This window comes from Watersipora subatra, chromosome 4 (genome assembly GCF_963576615.1).
Source record: "Watersipora subatra chromosome 4, tzWatSuba1.1, whole genome shotgun sequence".
In the NCBI taxonomy this organism is placed as follows: Eukaryota; Metazoa; Bryozoa; class Gymnolaemata; order Cheilostomatida; family Watersiporidae; genus Watersipora; species Watersipora subatra.
The window spans coordinates 53,788,405-53,809,265 of record NC_088711.1 but is presented as its reverse complement, the minus strand read 5'-3'; the positions used below and the strand labels follow the sequence as shown (position 1 = coordinate 53,809,265).

Genomic DNA, 20,861 nt, shown 5'->3' with positions numbered 1-20,861 from the left:
CTCAGCATACAAGTGCATTTTTAAGCAAGGTTGAAGTACTGACCCCTGCCTGCCCCTGCCCAATACTCCAACGTTTGTAGGCAAGGTTGAAGTACTGCCTCTTGCCCTGCAACATACTGCCCCTGCCAGTGGGCAATAGGTTGCCCATCGGCAGGGTCCAGACTCTTCCTGTGGGCAACATACTGTCAATGAGCAGGGTCTAGACCCTGAAAGTATTTTTACCATTTTACATAAAGTATTCAGCCACACCATGTCATATGGCCCGAGGACTAATTACTGGCAGCTGCCAATTTCTGTGCTCTTAGTTAACTGTCTGTGTGAGACATGAGTGGTAACTAGCATAAGACACTGCATTCCGCTGACACGAATATAAATGTTACACTTCATTTCACTACGACGGCTGAAGACTAGGCCACAACGGGACTGTTAGAGTTCTTCTTTGGTTATCAGTTAGTATTAGATTAGGAATTTACATTTTTGATATTTAAAAAAATTATCGACTATGGAAGTTCCCAAGAAACGCTAAACTGACAGAAAATATCAATCATTTATTAATGAATGGATGTCAGTAATTTTAAACAAAGGTGACAAATAAAACAGAATGTTTGCTGTGTGTTCAAAGTGTTGCTGTGTTGAATGAGTACATTAGTCTTCGCTACGCAAAGAAACATTAAAACTCAATTTAAAGACAGGTTTTAGGTCTGTGAACTCAACAATGAAACAACATTTTGCATATAATTCATAATTGATATTCACACCTGTCTTAACTCTGTAATAAACCTAATGTTAACCTTCCTTATATCTGTGTACATGGATATACATTGTAGTTGGGTGTGACAAACTTATTAATAATCATTGAATAACAAGATTGTGAACAATAAGCAAGGCTTCTGTTAGGACTATTGTACCTTCATAGCTATTGTAAAACCTTTAATTGAACAACCATCATATTTCTTTATTTGACTGACCCCATAGGAGAAGAGTTGAAAAAAGAGCGCCACCCTTTAATTGAACGTCAGTTGATTTGGCTGCCACCTTGACATTCTCTGATCTTTGCGAAATCATAATAGCGAGTGATCAGTAAAAAGGTGTCCGCAAACTCGTACTAATAATGACTTGGTTACATCAACAATAATTAGTTCTTTCATTGTTTTTGTACGTATCGAAGTCCATATACAATCTTGAAGTAGGACACAGGCTGTAATATCATCGCAGGTTAATTGCAAGCGATATATATTAACTGGTAGAGATCTTTTTGGCTTCTCAATGCATATTTTTAAGAGATATTTGACAAGTCGGAAGTAAGTTAGCCGATTTATTGCATCTAACAAGGTTAATATTGATTCAGCAGAGGGAGGGCAAAATATAGGTGGCATTCACTTCGGCCTTTAAGAATAAAGAAAGCATAATATTATTAAGCTTTATTATTTATCTTGAGGTGTTGACTGATGTTCCAAAAAAAGAATCAAGGAGATTGACCAACCAGAAGCTGAGATATAGCCAGCCAAACACAGGTCTACCAAAAAACATAAGTGTTTTGGTAATCATCAATATATGACGTATGAAATCGACTTGTGTGCCATTGGTCAATTAAGCCAACTAATGCGCTCTCCTATAACAATCACGGCGTTTTAATTGGTTTAATCCCTGGAAGTATAGAACAATCAAATTGGGCCTAACAATTATTGCTCTGAGATTTCCGAACCAGTCCCTCTGACGTGTAGATTAGTTTTACCATAAAATAATTACACGCATCTATTATTTCGCAACATTCCGCTAACTTGCTAGTTCAGCTCAGTTTTGTTGTTCTCCTACTTAGCTTCCCTATTCAGACTCATCTTTAGCGTTGTTCAGGTTTTTTTAACTAATAGCAATGAACTAACCCAATAATTTTTTTAACTAACTTTTAGCTAATAAATGGAATCAATTACAACAATCATCAATCTCGGTTATCATTTGGAATTTTCTACAAATTATATTAGTTACATCATTTATTTTATACGCAGTTTTATTATTATTTTGTATAATATGCATTATGATTATTATATTAATCATAAAAAATAATCATAGATAAGATAATAGATCGATAGAAAAATCAAATCAAAAGTTATCGTTTTCTTTTCTTTCAGCAAGAGCAGCACGGTCAAATTATTCTTTTTAAGATCATGGGTGTAGTGAACTTACAGTCTGTTAATAGTGACGATATTCATGAAAATCAACTGAATGCTGCAGTAGATACACACTGGAAAAATGATGAATGAGCAAAAAGTCACATTCCTATTTCTTATTCTAAACAAACTGCATATCGCGGATGTCGCCTATAGACTATACACGCGCCGTTCGTTGAACAGAGGATCTTCGGAGCATATTCGTGGAGATCGAGTTAAAATTTGAAGCGCAATAGTCAGAATCTGTTCTTCTGTTTTGAAAAATCATGGCGAGGGGTTGTGGGCAAATGCCTTTACCACACAATGTTTGCTTGATTTTCCTGAAAAACCAGAGCTAGTCTGTAAATTATTTACTATCGCGAGAAGCGTTTCACATCTCGTAGCCAAAACAGTCATTATACGTAACGGCGGTAAGGGTGCGCAACTCCGGCACATGAACATTAAGTCGATTTTGTACGTCACAGTTTTCGGGATTTTCGAATGGTTTTCCTCTGATTCTTTATTAGGTAGCCCTGTGTTTGGCTGGCTATATATCAGCTTCTAGTGGGCCAATCTCCTTGATTCTTTTTTTAGAACATCAGTCAACACCTCATGATAACTAATAAAGCATAATAATATTATGCTTTCTCTATTCTTTAAAAGAGCTAAATCTATCTTCAGAATTTTGATGAGACATTTGAAAAATACGACGCCAGCATCTATTTGAACGCCACATCTATTTGACTGCCACCATAGAGGAAGGGTTGAAAAATAAAGTGCCATGGCATTCAATTAGAGGTTTTATGGTAACTAAACACAACATATAAGGTGTAGAGATGAATGCATTATAAAGGAAACATATCTGACCTGTTAACAGTAGAAATCTTTTACCCAAAACAACCTATTACAGTAGACTCCCCTATAACATACACATCCTATAGCATAGATTCTACATGACGTACAGAACTTCTGCCAAGTTTTTGCTTGACTAGCATGACAACCGGTCAGACATTTGAAGATACGAAAGCTGACATAGTGACCTCTTAAACGGATGAAACATTAGAGATAGAAACTGACACAGTCGTACTACCTTAAACCGATGTTGCTTTAATTGTCATGACCACTAGCCAGGCTTCAGAAAAAGTGAGCGTTATTGGCCAAGCTATTACAAATACTTACCCTACAGATGAAAAGACAACAGATATTGGGGAACATATCAAAACTGACCATTTATTAGAAACTACAAAAGGTGCTGACAGGATTATCTCCAAACCAGGCACGAATTTGGTAACAACGAATGATAACGACCATCTTGTTGAAGTTAATCGTTCCACTTCTGAAGCAACTGAAGCTGACCTAGGTACTACGAAGCAAAGTTTGAAGGCGTCAGGACAAAGTGTAAATGCGACAACTGATCCAGTTGATTCAACAAATGACATAACAACTAATATCAGCCTCAGTGCCGTAATCACAGAAACCCGTCAACAAGTAACAACTCATGAAGTGGTCATAAACCGACCTGACAACCAAGTCACAATACAAGATGTACCTCAAACAGTTGACACAACAGTCTCTTTATTGAGCACCCGGAGAGTCTTGCCTGTACCGCCAACTACTGTCAATACAGCCAGTTATTTGTGGAGTCATGAATATTCTACTGTTGCAGACATAGCCAAAGACACGCTACAGGTTCTATCAGCCAATCAAAGTAATACATCATCAGAGAAAACTAGCTACCTAGACAAAACCGAAACATCTACTATCCGATTCTTGTCAGATAGCACAAGACAAGCAACTGCCAAAGCTGGCATTGTCACACAGTAGATGTGGTGACAGCCCTTGAGTTCTTATATATGACCCCTTGTGCGGGTCTATCGAGAGAAGATTTAAACTTTTCACTAGACGTTGCCTTTGAATGAATAGCGTTGCCAAATGAATAATGAATGTCTAGCCAGCAGCATGTCCGTCTTTATATACTAAAAACATTATTCCAGAAATTTCCAGAAAAAACAGCATTATTAGTCAGTTGCTAAAAATAGAATGTTGCGTAATAACTGAGTAGGTGAACTGTGTTAATAAAGAAATAGTATGACTCAACCATGAATTGCGCAATACTACGTCAGCAATTTAACTATTGCGCAATGCAACATTAGCTATTCAACGGTTGCGCAACATGCATGTACAAAGGTAACAGTCTGATGCAGATTATATTGACAGGCACCAAGACTGATGCTATGAGAGTGACGACTGGCAAGTTGTCCACGCAAAATGAGTTGCTCTTAAACGCACATCAACCATCTTTTCAATCAGTTATATAGCTACAAGAATACAGAGTATGCAAAATCAACATTTGGTCATATCCACTACAGTAGGTCAAAAATTAACTCCCAACAACCTGTTGACCATAAAAAATAAAAACCTCTCACCACCACCAGGCTCTTTTGCCTCACCAGACCTCTATACAGTCAAAAACGATGGAAACGGGCGAAGTACCTGACTGATCAAGTCTGGTATGAGTGGAAATTACAGTATCTTCAGAATTTACGGAGAGGGCGAAAGTGGAACCTCAAGTCTGGAGATGTGGTGATAGTTATGGTCAATGTACTACTTAGATGCCACTGGTAACTCGGGAAAGTAACTAAAGCCCAAACAAATAGTGATGCTATGTGAGGCATGTGTTCTTGCAAACGCCCAAGAACCAACTGAAGAGACCAGTTTACAAGCTGATACTTCTACATACAACTCCAGATATTGAGAAAACTACAAGGTTTTCAGAGGGGGTGTAATGGAGGTCATCAGGAATTATTCTTCGGCTATACACAGGTTTTCCGTAACCCGCTGAGTAAGCTTGCTGTGCATAAGTCTCTTGCTATCAGTTAGGCACCTCATGGTTTACAACACAAGCTAAAGTATTAATCTTTACCATGTCATATAAAAGCACACCTTACTACTATTGTGAAGAGGACAAAAGAAAACTTCATCGAATAAACATTCGTTCTCGCTCATACTACACTGTTGGTATCAAGTATTTTGCTCATCAGTAATGACAGATAATAGAGGTAACGAGGCTTTATTTTGTTTGTTCATACATTCAGTTTGTTTGGGTTTTATATAATTACTGTATAGCTGCACTCATTATGTACATTTGCTTTGCAGTTTTAAGGTCAACGGAATAAACACATACACGCACACTCCAAGCATCAGTCATTCTCCATTGGCAATCCATAAAAGACGTAACATCAGGTGTGTCAGTAAAGCACAGATAATAATTAGCAGTAGAGTAGTAAAAATGTATTGTTGTACTTGATTGCAAATTTGAAAGATATTTTTCTTTTTTTTTTCTTTGGAGAATAAACCTTCCTGCCTGGAAAAAGATGAATAAATTGTTGTAAATTGATGTTGGAGGTATGTGCTCTCCTTAACTTATAGTGAAACTAGTGAATATTTTACTAGTTTTACTATAAGTTAAGGGGAGTTGCTGTTAGCTGTTTTATATAACCGGCAATGCATGGTAATATAAAACAGCTTACAAACAGTGGCAGGGAATGTAATTGGCATTCACTAATTTGAGTAAACTAGCATATGCATTGCTAAACTTCCTAATAAGAGCAAGCTTCAGTGATGTTGCGCGTAACACAGCATTGTTATGCCTTGCTATGCAGAGCCTTTCAACACTGGGCATAGCATTCTAACACTGTGCATATTACGCACAGAATTTTTATGCGTATTTTAACTCGAATAATAGCTACATGTATCTGCTCAATGAACCAATTGTATCCCGCGCGGCTTATTGGTTACGTTAGTCTCCATGTGGATGGGAAGTTCTGAGATCAAAGCTGCTGCCATGCAGATTTTTATTTCTAGACTTTAATTGCTATAACTGTACACAGGAAAAACAAAAGACCAACAAACACTGAGATTTATATACATGTTTGTATAGATTATCACATCCATGGACCGTAAATCGAGTGAAAGTGATAAGAAAAAGGAAAAATTTGTTGCTACAAACCAATAAAAATACAGTTACGTTACAGCCAACAAATGAATGTTTGGTCTAGTTTTTCCTTTTTGAAAGGGCAAAGGGGTGGGTTTATAAAGATCTTAGAGCGGAAAAGACAAATTACTTGTATTTTACTGTTCGTATGACATAAACTTTTCTAGAACAGATTATTCATGTTGTAGGAGTGCCTACTATACAATACACCATCGAGTTACGGCGTCCCTGTTTTATGGTTTTATCGACTTACGATGCAAAACAAGGTGTGTTTTTTTTGTCCTCTCCTTATGGCATTTGTTTCGCCATATAACATTAACACAAATGTGTCTCAAAACTTTAATTTAGTGGTCGGTATGTTGCATACGTTAGAGTCACAAAGATGCCGATCTGTTATTTGCCGAATTCCCTCCCGCAACGCCTGAAAGAGATACAAATCTTGCTTTCCCTCTCTCAGTTTAGCATTCTCCGTGTTTCGTAAAACAATAAATTAAGACGGTAACGAATTAAAGTTTAGTAAAATATTTACTAAAACTCAGCTTCAAGTGTGTTTAGTAAGCTAAATTCATTTAAGTTAGATTCAAAGTTTATGGTATACATCGGTCTCAAATTTAAGAATTTCATTCGATTTGTATTATACATAGTACTGCTACATTTTATTGCAGACCATAACCAGTAAAATGGTTGCTGTTGACTATAGGTACTAAGGTTTAAAAACTATTCTGTTCCTAATTTTAATACAAATGTATAGTACATATATACAATTTTGATATTTTATCGCCGAGAGGTGTTTGCATCAAATAATTTCTATGTATTTTTATATACCTCTATCTGTCATATTGCCTTACGATGCCAACACTGGAACAAATTAATGCTGCATGACGGAGGTTCACTGTAATAACAACATCAAGGAATTACAAATGAGACTATTTCATTTCTTTAGCAACACCTCGGCACAATACCAGTTATCCATCGTTTTTTTGACGTCACCACCCTGTTTGCACATGCGCTCGTCCACGAAAAAGCCGTCATCTTTGTAGAAAACGATCGTCATTGTCTTGATTAATAGGATTTTTCTGTGATGTTTTGCTACCAAAATAAAAAATTCGCAAACAAAAGAATTGTTTGCAATAATTAATTGCAGAAGTTTCATGTTTTTAATGATAAAAGTTGTCCATAAAGATGGCAGACAACGATAGAATGACGACACGAAAAAGTGCAGGATTGGTGGTAAATTTAACCTAAGCCGCAGCCTAACATCCACTCACTTGCATTGAATAGTTTTACATACGGAGATTTGCTGTGTTAATTAACAGAAAACTATAATGTAAGCTTGTTATTACTAAAATAGCACACAAAGGACTCAGTTGTCACAAAACCAAATTTCTCAAAGCTGTCAAATATTAAATGAAGACACAAAATATTAAACCATAACTATCACATACAACTTTTATCATTATTCACTAGGTAAATCAGACACGCTGATTCCGATTTTGTACTCAAAATAAAGATTAGTTCACTAACTTTCAGAGTAATGGAGGCTTTTTTACAGCGTTTTAATATCGGTCTCGAAAACAACACGATCGGCACAACAAGCTCCGCCCATAAATACATGACGTAACCTAGCTTTTTAGGAACAGAAGTTACGTAGGGATGTTTAGACCGATTTAGAATAATAGAGATGGGTGTTTTAAAATCCATTAATATCTAAATTCAGCCTTAAAAATAACCTTTCTTTTCTGAAAGGTAGATAAGCTATTTAACCCACTCAGGACTGTTCCCGAATACCTCGGGAAGAGTTGTGCTCTCCAGGGCCCATTCCCGAAGTACTCGGGTTAAACTTTGATTTGCTCTATTGCTTAGCTGTTTAGGTACATCGGTTTTATTCATTCACCAAACGAAGTTTAAGAGTCTGGGCATCATTTTGATACCAAATATGTGATTGGACAAGAAAGTTTTAACTAACAAATTATGTGATAGATATCAACTGTTTTGGAAATTTGATGATCGCCATATTGGAAAAGGTTTATCCGAACGATGGCAAAATTTTTAAGTGAATTAGATGCGGTAATCAGCTCAGGGGAAGAAAATAGCAACAAAAGTAATGTTCAAGAAGAAAATGAGAATTTTCTGATGGAAGAAGGTAAGTTTTATGTGGCTATTTATAGAATTTTACCGAAAAAAAACGATAAAAAGCCGAAATCTTTCTTGTGAATTTCTAACAAACTTTATTCTAACAGTGTAAGATATGGATTTTTTTCATGATACACATGATTATAACATTTTCAATCCAATAAAATTTAGATCTTTTTGCAGCATGAACTCATCACTCTATTACCCCATAATAAACAATAGTTTTATGATTTCCTTGTAGAACTACAAGATAATAAAAATTTCTTATTTCATTTATATCCAATTGTTCAACCCACAATTAGTCAAGCATATAGTTCTCAACCTCAACATCTACTATAAACTAGCCTCAACCACTAAACTCTAATATTGGTCGATAGGGGACACTTACCACAGTAATCATCTTCATGACTTTTTGTGTTTATATTTACAGTATCAAAAATATTTGCAATTTGTATTACCAATTGTTAGCTGCAATAGACTACTTATTTTCAATTTGTTATTAGGTATTTACCCTGAAAAGCTACTAAAGCACAATTTTTTCTAGGCTGTACAAGAAGTTTGAAAGCAAATAGGTTGCTTACTACCGATCATATTTGCTACATGTAGGTGAAGACAGTCAAGGGCTTGTGAGTGATGATGCCATTGTTGATGAGCCTAGGGCTTCAACACCAATATCTGATGAATACTGCATCAACTAACTTATAATGGCAGCAATTATGCATGTGTAGTTGGCATCAAATAACTCTCACCGTGTCATAATTTTTTAATGAACACACCCTTATAATACATGTATATATTGTTTCGTTTTCATGCATATTCATTTTTACTGTATTTTTTACAATATATTTTACTGTATTTTTACACCTATTTTTTTTGCTAGTAATTGATTGTCTGTTAGCTGGTAACTTGAGTATTTTTTACGCATAATATATTCATAATAACCTCTGCAATGCATTTCAATATAAATTAACAAATTGTTTGATTATATAATTGATAAAACTGTCAGTGACGTAGTGTTGGTTAAAAGCTAGTAACACCTGTTCTATTGCTCGGAATTGAGAAATCTTTTTTTTTATTCGCTGCTGATAAAGTTTGCTATCAATCTAACATAGGTCCAACAATGTCAGTATCAAAAAACTGCTTGTGAGCTGCTACGAAACATGAAAAACAATTTTGATAAAAAAAAAGTTCACAGAATTATTAGAAATTGTGGTCAGTAGAATTTGTAAAGGTGCACAAAAATTTATATCACATTGTAGCCTGGAATGTCTTTGTTATGCTGCAAAAAACAAATCAAGATTATTTTAAAAAGAACTCTAGTTATACTCAATTTTGTGTAGCTCTATTTTAATTGTAAGGCTAGTGAAAAATTAATTGGGCTGGGGGAGCAGTCAACCAATAACTAATTAGTCCTGAATGGGTTAACATTGCATATTTAAAAAGGCGCGATAACAACGCTAGCTAGTGATAAAATCACGCTTTTTGAGCTCATTTTTCTCATTGTTCAGCCTATTTAAACATCGTATAACAAGCTACGAGCAATTTTAAATAGTTTATATACCTTTCATAAAAGACATTATTTTACAGGCTGGATTTAGATAATAATGGGTTTTAAGACACCCATCTCTATTATTCTAAATTGGACGAAACATTCCTAACTTCCGTTCCTGAAAAAGTTAGGTTTCGCCAAATATTTATGGGCGGAGCTTGTAATGCCGATTGTGTTGTTTTCGAAACGGATATTGAAACGCTTTAAAAAAGCCTAAATGACATTGAAGATTAGTGGACCAATCTTTATTTTGAGTACAAAATCGGAATCAGCGTGGCTGATTTACCTAGAAAATATGATGAAAGTTGCACGTGACAGTTACGGTTTAAGTAACAGTATTAAATGACCATGCAAAAATGCAGAGTTCGAATGTGGAGGCTCTACATTCATCAGAAGCAAGTTTTATTCTGTTCTTATGTCTTTCCAAGGTGCACTGCTTGCTGCTCTGAATATTCTGAGACTACGCATGCCTTCAAAGTAGTGCTCTAAGTGAACCAGCTTGTAACAGGTCAGCAAGGTAGTAACTTAATATTTCAAGCTTTTACAAGTTTACTGTGCAAGAAGACAAACAACTTGTGTCTGTTTATGGGTCAAACGGAAAATACACATAAAAGCGTTTGACCAGCGAACTTGTTTGTTTTTAAATGATTTCAATGAGCAGGAGATCTACAAAGAGTATGAAAATTTTACTTTCACACTTGTTCTTTTTTTAACACATTTACTAGCAATTTATAGTAGGGTAAGGGTAAGCAATAAGATGTCACAACAGAAAAAACTCGATAATGTGTCTGATTTTAAACTTTCACAGAAACTGTGACCAGTTCAATTTATATTTTCAAACAGTTCTTTAATGAGCCAATGACCAAGCTAGTTTAAAATTCTCTGCATAGCCTATAGGCTAATAAGTTGTGCCTACAAAAATGTCTCACAATTTGACAAGCATCAGAATTATAGTTCATGTGTATTTTGCAGCTCATAAAAATCAAAGTCTGTTGTGAAAGCTGGTTGGGTTCATAAACCAGCAGTCTATTTAGGATAATCAATTTCAACAGCTTAAATACTAAAATCTGATAGACAGATAACCTAGAGCTAGGCAACAATCTACACCATTTCCAACCCCCACGAGCTTCCCATCTCTGCTCCTAATTGTGAACTTGTACAAAAGTTCGTACATTTGAAAACTTTCAGACATTTCTACTTAGATAAAGGGATTAAATTTATACAAACGGCAAATACAATGCCGTTATCAAGCATATATCAAACTTCATATGAGTTAGATGATTCTCATCAGAATGTTAAAAATCATTCGATCATTGGGTGAGCAATAATAAAAAGCAACCATTAAACTAAGAGCAACTAACTAATAGCTGCTGTTGATGATAGCTACTAATTAGGCTTGTCCCAGGCATGCAACCGCATAAGCGTATGGATACACAATAAGCAGCTTTTAACCATACCGCATTCTTGACACCTATGGAGGTCACTGCATTCTTTATTAACTAGCTTGCGATAAGCATTCGATAAAATTGCTAACTCAAAACAAATCTAACGATAATACGTGTAGTACTTGTACTCCGGTCGAAAGATGATTAAATCCGCGCCGATTAGTCCGAGTATGGCCTCGAGCAAAAAACATTGCACGGTATGATGTGCTTTCAAAAGACCGTCTGCCTAGTTACGAACAAGCCTACATTTCCGAGGCGGCCTGTAGCTAAGATCTATCTAAGCACCACGGTACACTGTGATGGAAACTTGCCGTACCATCTCCTTTTTTAGTTGTTATTATTATTAGAGTTGTGTGCCCTTGGTTATTTTATATAGTCACGCCCCTAGAGGAGGTTGGCCCTAGCCAACCTCATTTACATATTTTGTTATATATAAGGCCGTGTCTATCGGCCTAGAAGTTGTTCAATACATGCTTTGCATTTGAACCCACACTCTTCTATTTCCTTGCGCAATACAGAAACACACTGAGCTCTTGCGTACTCCAAGCTTAAGTCCTTCGGACTGCGCTTTGGGAGTAGGGTTAGAAATACTCTGTCGACCCGCGTCGACCTCAGGTCGACCTTGTCGTACGAGCAGTATATCTCCCAGGGAGCAATTCCTGGTGTAGGTAGTTGTGATTGGCCGGTGGTGTAAGTCGACCTAGTCGCCTCCGCGTGTTGGTCTACGAGCAATACTTACACGGCCCCTGTGGAGGGTGAATGCAGACCGGTAGAGTAAGCCGACCCAGGTCGCCTCTACGTGTAGGTCGCAGGATCTAACACACTGGTGGCAGCGGTGGGATTGACCACGAACTTCGAAGATAAGCTTTGTAACCATGCCAAGCAGCCGACGGAGTGCTACCAGAAATCTGGCTGAGGCAGAGTTGCACCAGGTCGACCAGATTGGTCAACTGACAGAGGCTATCACTAGAGCCTTACAGATACCCCGAGGGGGAGCCAACTTCAAGCCTCCGAAGTTCGATGGGAGTGAGGATGTAGAACTATTCATCTCCCAATTCGAAGAGGTCGCGGAAGCAAATGAGTGGAATGAGAAGGCCACGCTCCTCCACCTGCGGGAGACTCTGAAGGACGGAGCCAGAGGATGCAGTCGAGGGGACTCACCTGCCTCCATCTTCTCGGCTTTACGCATGAAGTACGGGCTCTCCCCGAGAGAGGCTAGGAGTAAACTCCACCTGAAAAGAGAACCCAAGACGAGTCTCCAAGAGCATGCCACAGAGATGGAGCGTCTGGTGAAAATAGCATACGCTGACCTCCCAGAATCCTACCATTCCAGTATGGCCCTGGAGGCGTTTTCCCTAACACTGGGAAATACGCCCCTCCAACGCCACCTGTTAGCGATGAAGGCACAGAGCTTGGAAGAAGCAGTGCAGGCGGGGAACGAGTTCCTGCAAATCCAGCCCACTCTTCCTCGATCTGGTGCCCGACCCCTAGTAATGACGGTGGAGGAGGAAGAAGTTGCCCCCGCTACAGTCGCCCCCGTCCACTCGGAACCCCCATCAGCCACCTTGAACGACGTCCTGATGGCTATAAAGGGGTTAGCAGATGGACTAAAGGGAGGGGAGCTGTTGGGGCAACGAGGAGTGGACAAAAGGGGACCAAATTGTTGGGGTTGCGGCCAGGCAGGGCACATCCAACGCCGGTGTCCCCAAGCCCCCCATGGACAACAGCCTCAGGTTACGAGGCCGGGAAACGGTTACCATCCACAGCAGTAGGGGGAAGTACTGACTGTGGATCAAATCTACCCTCGCAAGGACAGTGGCAACAGCCACGACGGACTAGGCGACGCAGGCTCCCCCCCTGCTCGCCACCGGTCCCCTTGCATAACCCATATCAACCCTTACCTGAGTGTGCAGGTCTCCCACTCTCAGAAGCCAAGGACGAAGCCTACGTCTGGCCTAAGCCGTCTCGGCCTCCCAAGAAGGCCCCCCAGAAGACTAGCAAAGCCAGACGGGCCCACGGAGACGAAGCATGGAAGCCGCATAATAGCAGCTACTTCTTGCCAGGTCGCATCGGAGGTCAGCCCGTCCAGTTCCTCGTGGACACCGGGTGTACCTCTAATTTGTTGGGACGACATGTCTTTGAGCGGTTACCCAAAGACGTCAAGAGCAAATTGGAGGTCCGGGAGGACTATGGGCGAATGGCAGATGGCACCCGGCTGCAGTTCCACGGACTTATCACTCTCCCGGTCAGAGTCAGGAGTGTCCAGGTTACTGTGTCTCTCGTGGTGTGTGCCCTGAAGGAGGATGCCATCCTGGGCATGCCTTTCCTGGTCGACCACCACTGCGAGATGAACTTCCAACAACCCACGTTGGTGTTAAATGGACAGAAGTTGACGTGCACGGACCGAGAGGGTCGACCTCTGACAAGCAGCGTGCAGATAATGCGAGCCACAACGCTTCCCCCTCGAACCGAGGTCCTGGTTGCCGGACGTCTCACGTCGTCCTCCTATCAACCAGTCGGGTTAATTGAGGGAACGAAGGATGGATATATGGTGGCCGCCAGCCTACACCAACCTGGTGAGAAGGGGAGAGTGGCCATCCGTTGTATGAACCCCACCGACCATCCCGTCAGCGTGACGGCAGGAACGGTCGTGGGGCAATACACTGGGGTCGGGCCGGACGAAATAGGGGCCCCCTGGACAGCGAAGGGAGAAGCCGAGGTTTCCAAAGAAACTCCCCCTTCTGTCTCCAATGTACCACCCCACATGCTGGACCTGCTCCAACAGGCGGCACCACATTGCTCGTCCCCTACCGAGCACCGAAGAATGAAAGACCTCTTGACCCGCTATGCGGATGTGTTCAGCCAAGGGAGCGAGGACATGGGACGTACCACCCTGGTACAACACGAGATCCCCCTCCTTCCAGAGGCACAACCCATCCGTCAACACCCATACCGTGTAGGACACGAGAAGGAGGCCGAGATCGAACGACAGGTTTCGGCCCTGGAAAAGCAAGGCATGATTGAGCCCGCTCACGGGGCCTGGAGCTCTCCGGTGGTCTTGGTGAGGAAGAAGGACGGGGCGTGGCGATTGTGTGTAGACTACAGGAAACTTAATAGTGTCACTCGCCAGGACGCCTACCCCCTCCCCCGGATTGATGAGAGCTTGGACGCCTTGTCTGGCAGTAGGTTCTTCAGTACCTTGGACATGATGAGCGGGTACTGGCAGGTACCCCTCTCCGCCGAGGCCCAGGAGCGGTCGGCGTTCGCCACACGCAGTGGGTTGTGGAGGTGGAAGGTGCTCCCCTTTGGACTGACCTCCGCCCCAGCTACCTTCCAGCGGCTGATGGAACGTGTCCTCCAAGGGCTACACTGGAAAACCCTGCTGCTGTACCTCGATGACATCATCGTCATGTCAGCCGACTTCTCCAGTCATGTCACTAGGTTGGCCGAGGTGTTGGAGCGACTGAGGCAGGCCGGGCTGAAATTAAAGCCCTCCAAATGCAGCTTGTTTCAGACCCAAGTCAAATACCTGGGCCATGTAGTCAGCAGCACAGGGGTGGCTACCGACCCTGAAAAGATTCAGGCTATAAGTGGATGGGCAGCACCCCAAGATGTGACGCAGCTAAGGTCATACTTGGGTACCACTGGGTACTATCACAGATATGTGCCGGACTATGCCTCGGTCGCCAAACCTCTCACCTTGTTGACCGGCGAAGGGGTCCCCTGGAAATGGGGAGAAGAGGAGCAGGAAGCTTTTCTTAGGCTCAAATGGTCGCTGACACACGCCCCAGTACTGGCATATCCCGACCCCTCCTTGCCCTATGTACTAGACACTGATGCTAGTAATGTAGGGACTGGGGCTGTGTTATCCCAGGTCCAGCAGGGCACGGAGCGACCCATAGCCTACTATAGTAAGACCCTCTCCTCCGCCGAACGCAATTACTGCGTAACCAGAAGGGAGCTACTGGCAGTGGTGCAGGCTGTCCGGCATTTCCGGCCCTACCTATATGGCAGAGAGTTCACCATCCGAACCGACCATGCCTCCTTGGTTTGGTTACACCGGAGGAAGGAACCCTCTTGCCAGGTGGCCCGGTGGCTGGAGAGTCTGGCCGAGCACAAGTACCGAATAATCCATCGAAAAGGCGATAAACACGGGAACGCCGATGGATTGAGTCGACGACAGTGCGTCGACTGCCGGCAGTGTGCTGCTATTGAGAAGCGGGACCAAGGGCCAACGAGGTCGCAAGTATACGACTCCCTCATAAACTCGGGAATGAATCGGGCCACTGCTGTGCCAGTGGACCAAGTTCCGGTACGGCCGCCAAGAGGCGCCGGAATATCCAGTCCCAACCCCTGCCAGTTGGATGAGGAGGAATGGCCTCAACTACCTAGCAACAGACCGGTTTTAGGGCATGGCCCCCCGATTCTCACACCAACCAAACCAGTTCCGGTGCAGCAGCCGGGCGGGGCAGGAACACCTAGAGTGTTGGACTCCCCTCCCAAAAGACCTCAGGATCTTCAGTCACCAGTCGTCCAGATGACCGGCGAAACCAAAAACTTGGATGGAACTAGTGAAAGAACGGTCAAAGAGGTCCCAGAACAACTGACAGTAGTACAGACCCCGCTGGACGAAGTGCGGGCACTACAACAAAGGGCCACTACCGACCTAGGGGTCATTTATCAAGCCGTCAGAGACCGGAAAGGAGTAGAAGAAGCCGTGCTACGAGTGGGCAGCCCCGAGCTGCAACGATTGGCCCGGATGTTTCACCAACTCCAGCTCGACGAGTCGGGCGTGCTGACTCTCCATCTTACCCAGAATGGGCGAGAAAAGGTAGTGGTGGTCTGCCCGAAAACCTTGAGACAGGAGATCCTGTGGAAAGCCCACGAGCAAACACACTGCGGGGTGGAGAAGACCTTGAAACGCGTCCAGTTAGACTGGTATTGGCCAGGTATGGCCGGAGATATCCGGAGAGCAGTCCTCTCTTGCGAGGTTTGCCAGAGGGCCAAAACCGGAAAGGGGCGGACTTCCGGGAATAGACAACGGCTGTACGCCGGGAGGCCGTGGCAACGCCTAGCCGTAGATTTGGTGGGACCCCTGCCTCCGACCCCTCGTGGAAATAGTTGGGTGCTGGTGCTCACTGATCACTTCACTAGGTGGTCAGATGCGCTAGCCATCCCTGACGCTACAGCCCCTACGGTAGCCCAGATCCTGGACGAAAGAGTATTTAGTTACTTCGGGCTACCCGAGATCATCCATACCGACCAGGGGAGCCAATTTGAATCTTCATTATTCCAGGAGCTATGCGACTTGTGGGGAGTTGAGAAGTCTCGGACCACCCCGTACCACCCCGAAGGGAATGGGGTGGTCGAGAGAAACAATCGCGTATTGGGTGACTCCCTGCGAGCTCTCTTGCTGGGTAGAGGGCAGGAAGATTGGGACCAGCTATTGCCACAAGTCATGAGGACGCTGCGAGGGTTACCACATTCCGCAACTAAAGAAACTCCCAATTATCTGATGTTAGGTCGGGAACTACGTCTTCCTGACCAATTGCAGTATGGGAATAGACTAGAATCATTCACAAGCATACATGAGTATGTGCAGACGGTCCACGACCGGTTGGTACAAGCCCATACCCTCCTCAGAGATAGGCAAAAAGAAATCGTGTCAACCGACACGAGAGAGCCTCCGTTATTCAATGAAGGTGACCTCGTGTGGTTGCTGAGCAAGCGGCGGAGAAGAGGGGAAAACCCGAAGCTAGCGGCCAAGTACTTGGGGCCCTATCGCGTGTTGAAGAGTCACGAAAACCACACTAATGAGATCGAGAAGTATGGACAACGATCTATCCAAGCGGAGGGAAGATTGCGACTCTGTCGCCCCAGTCCGGTACAACAAGGACGAGCCCCAGTGGAAGTCGAGCCTGCTCGCCGTCCCAACATGAGGGGCCGACCCAGAAGGCAAATCGCACGAGGAAACGACAATCCAGAAGTAGTTATTTCGGAGTTACCCCTGCCTAGCCAACTAACAGAGTTGCGAATACCTCAGTCGCCAGGAAGGTCAGAAACACTCCGGATTCCCAGGAGGGACTCCTTGGTTCCCCCAGGAGAGCACAATCCTACCTCGAGGGTTGACCCCGACCCTGGCGACGAGTTGCTACCCGAGGAAGAGAGAGCCACAGAAAATATGGGAGCCCAGGCTAGTGATACCGGGGTTAGAGAGGTACCACGGCCTCAACGAATCAGGAGGCCTCCCGCGTACTTGGCCGATTACGACACCAGCACCGTCCAATCGGGAGAAGCCCTCGGGGTTCAAGGTCAGAAGGCGGCCATTTTGGATCCCGGACAGAACGCGCTCACTACTTGTTACCGCATCGAAGCACACACACCTATACCTTTTCTCGACATGGAGATCACCAAAGAAACTGTAAAGGAGTCGGCACCGATCATCGGAGCTCTACCCATGTTGCCAGAAGTGAAGATCCTACCGTTGGAGCTCCACCCAGCGCCCGGTGAGACCCTAGACGATTCAGAAACAGATTCTTCGGATAATCGCGTTCCACCCACTCCACTACCAACCAAATGGATTGCGGCAGAGACAGCTAAAGCAATCTCGAAACTCTGTCAAGAGAAAGGTACGAATTGTCCACTGTGCCAGCAACTACTCTCTACCCCGCGACGGCGCAGGATCCACATCGCCCAGCACTTTACCCGCTTTTTCTGCAAATGTGGAAGAAATTCCACATCTCGAGATACGATTGCCAAACATCAGGCTCGGATCAAGGATGCCGAAGTAAGGAAGGCGCACGGTGGAAAGGGGATTAATATATACGAGGTCGACCGAGATAGTTATCCGACCTGGAGCAAAAGGGTGAAATTAAACAATCCTCCGGCTTTTGAGAAGCCTACACCCTACGGGCCGATTAAGAAGCCACCTACTCGAAGAGGACCTCCGGCACCTCTCCCTTCTCCCCCGAAAAAGAAGTGGTCCAGTCCACCTAAACGGGAACGACCAGTCCCAGCCCCTAGAAGGTTAACAACAATCGGCAGCATCCAGAGTCGGCTGGGGGAAGTACGACCCCGGGTCACGGTAGATGCTTTACGAGAGGAGGCCTCCAACCTCCGACGGGCGGCTCGTCGCCTGGAGGATCTAGCCAACCGCATGTCGACACCCCAGATGACCCGGTCGACATGATTTATCCGTATTTCCCTTGGTGTTTAGTGATTGCGGTTTCTCATATTATTATATTCTTTTTTTGTTTTTGCCTGTTTTGTAGTAGCTAGTTGGTGTGTTCATATATTTCTTGTATTCTTTTTTTTCTTTTGTGTGTTTTTTTGTATATAGCCGATAGCCGTCTATAGGGGCGGCGTATGTGATGGAAACTTGCCGTACCATCTCCTTTTTTAGTTGTTATTATTATTAGAGTTGTGTGCCCTTGGTTATTTTATATAGTCACGCCCCTAGAGGAGGTTGGCCCTAGCCAACCTCATTTACATATTTTGTTATATATAAGGCCGTGTCTATCGGCCTAGAAGTTGTTCAATACATGCTTTGCATTTGAACCCACACTCTTCTATTTCCTTGCGCAATACAGAAACACACTGAGCTCTTGCGTACTCCAAGCTTAAGTCCTTCGGACTGCGCTTTGGGAGTAGGGTTAGAAATACTCTGTCGACCCGCGTCGACCTCAGGTCGACCTTGTCGTACGAGCAGTATATCTCCCAGGGAGCAATTCCTGGTGTAGGTAGTTGTGATTGGCCGGTGGTGTAAGTCGACCTAGTCGCCTCCGCGTGTTGGTCTACGAGCAATACTTACACGGCCCCTGTGGAGGGTGAATGCAGACCGGTAGAGTAAGCCGACCCAGGTCGCCTCTACGTGTAGGTCGCAGGATCTAACACAACACATAGGGTACTGAAATGGAATGTTTTTCTCTAGTTTTGCCAGAACAAAATATTTTACAACTGTTTATTGTTAGTCTGTCTATTGTTCCATATATTCTACGACTATTCAGAACCGTAAAGCATCGTATTTCAAGCTGACAGCGAGCTCTTCTTTACAATATTTTACTCAGTGTCGTATAGCAATCATTAAATTACCGTACACGAAAACAGACCCTAATCCTTGCTAAGGTACTTTTAGTTATTTACCCTTAATAAAACACTCAAAACAAAAAAGTTTTCAGCATTTATAGTATTTGATATAGTGAACTATTTAATGTATTTTATCATTTGAGTATAAAAAGATATTAGTGAAAAGTGTGTATAAATGTAGGTTTTCTTGTATAAATACATGTACACGTAAGTACGAAGCCTTTGTTCTACAAATATTTTCCAATGTAGTCGATGACGGCCCAGTATTTATCGTTTACCAATGACGGCTACATTTTAATGATTTATATGTTCTCATTTTCTTTTTCTTAAAGTTAAATCATCAATCAAAGCAAACAGATTTGTTTATTATAATGCCGTTCCAACCAATATGATTTTTTTGTTTTGATCTGCCAACTCTCACTCATTTCTCGCACACATCAAGCTCTCACTCAATTGCCCTCATATAATATGTACTACTACTACTGTCAGGGGAGAAATTTAAAGAAAATAAGAATTAAATATTTAATAATATTTTTAATTGTTAGCAGTAGAAATAATAATTGTTGATAATATTTGAATTTTTTATATTTATAATTTCAAAAATAATGAAAACTGTATCGTTTTTGTGTTTTCTCTGAGTGTAATAATATTATGGTTCTATGGTTCTATGTGTAATGGTTAGCCTCTGGACCTTGAGTTCAATTTCTCCCAAGACAAATTTTGACCGCAGACAAAGTGGCACTTCTGCCCACGAAAATTCGACTGCTGCTATAAGGCCAAATTGAAATAACAACTCAATCAATGGAGATGGAGACTCCTATAATTCTCCTTGCAACTTGTTTTGACAGCAGCTCGTTATTGCAATGATGAGCCTAAGTATCAAAGTTCACAGCAAGTAGTACTGATAGGCCTACTAGTACTTGTAGGCAATTATTGTAATAGACAACAAGAATGCACCAGTGGTTTGTTTTTCAAGTGTCTGTAAATCTATTTCCTTTTGAAGAACAAAAAATAACAGTAATTCTGTCAATGCTACTAGCCAAAGCAAGCAAAAATAACAATACGCTTGTATATATGTAATTGGCCCTATTGGTTATTACCTTTCTAGGTTTAATAGTTGCGTGTGTCTGCGAGGCGTGTAGTGACGAGGCGTGTAGTGACGAGGCGTGTAGTGACGAGGCGTGTAGTGACGAGGCGTGTAGTGACGAGGCGTGTAGTGACGAGGCGTGTAGTGACGAGGCGTGTAGTGACGAGGCGTGTAGTGACGAGGCGTGTAGTGACGAGGCGTGTAGTGACGAGGCGTGTAGTGACGAGGCGTGTAGTGACGAGGCGTGTAGTGACGAGGCGTGTAGTGACGAGGCGTGTAGTGACGAGGCGTGTAGTGACGAGGCGTGTAGTGACGAGGCGTGTAGTGACGAGGCGTGTAGTGACGAGGCGTGTAGTGACGAGGCGTGTAATGACGGCTCCTTCTGCTGGCAGGTGGCTGATTGAATTCAATTTTCTCAGGG

The 20,861-nt window shown here is 42.8% G+C and overlaps 1 pseudogene; it reads right to left on the bottom strand.

The window, feature by feature from the left end:
- Positions 1–20,861, bottom strand: part of LOC137394353 (dolichyl-diphosphooligosaccharide--protein glycosyltransferase subunit STT3A-like) — a 166,954-nt pseudogene that overhangs the window by 84,156 nt on the left and 61,937 nt on the right.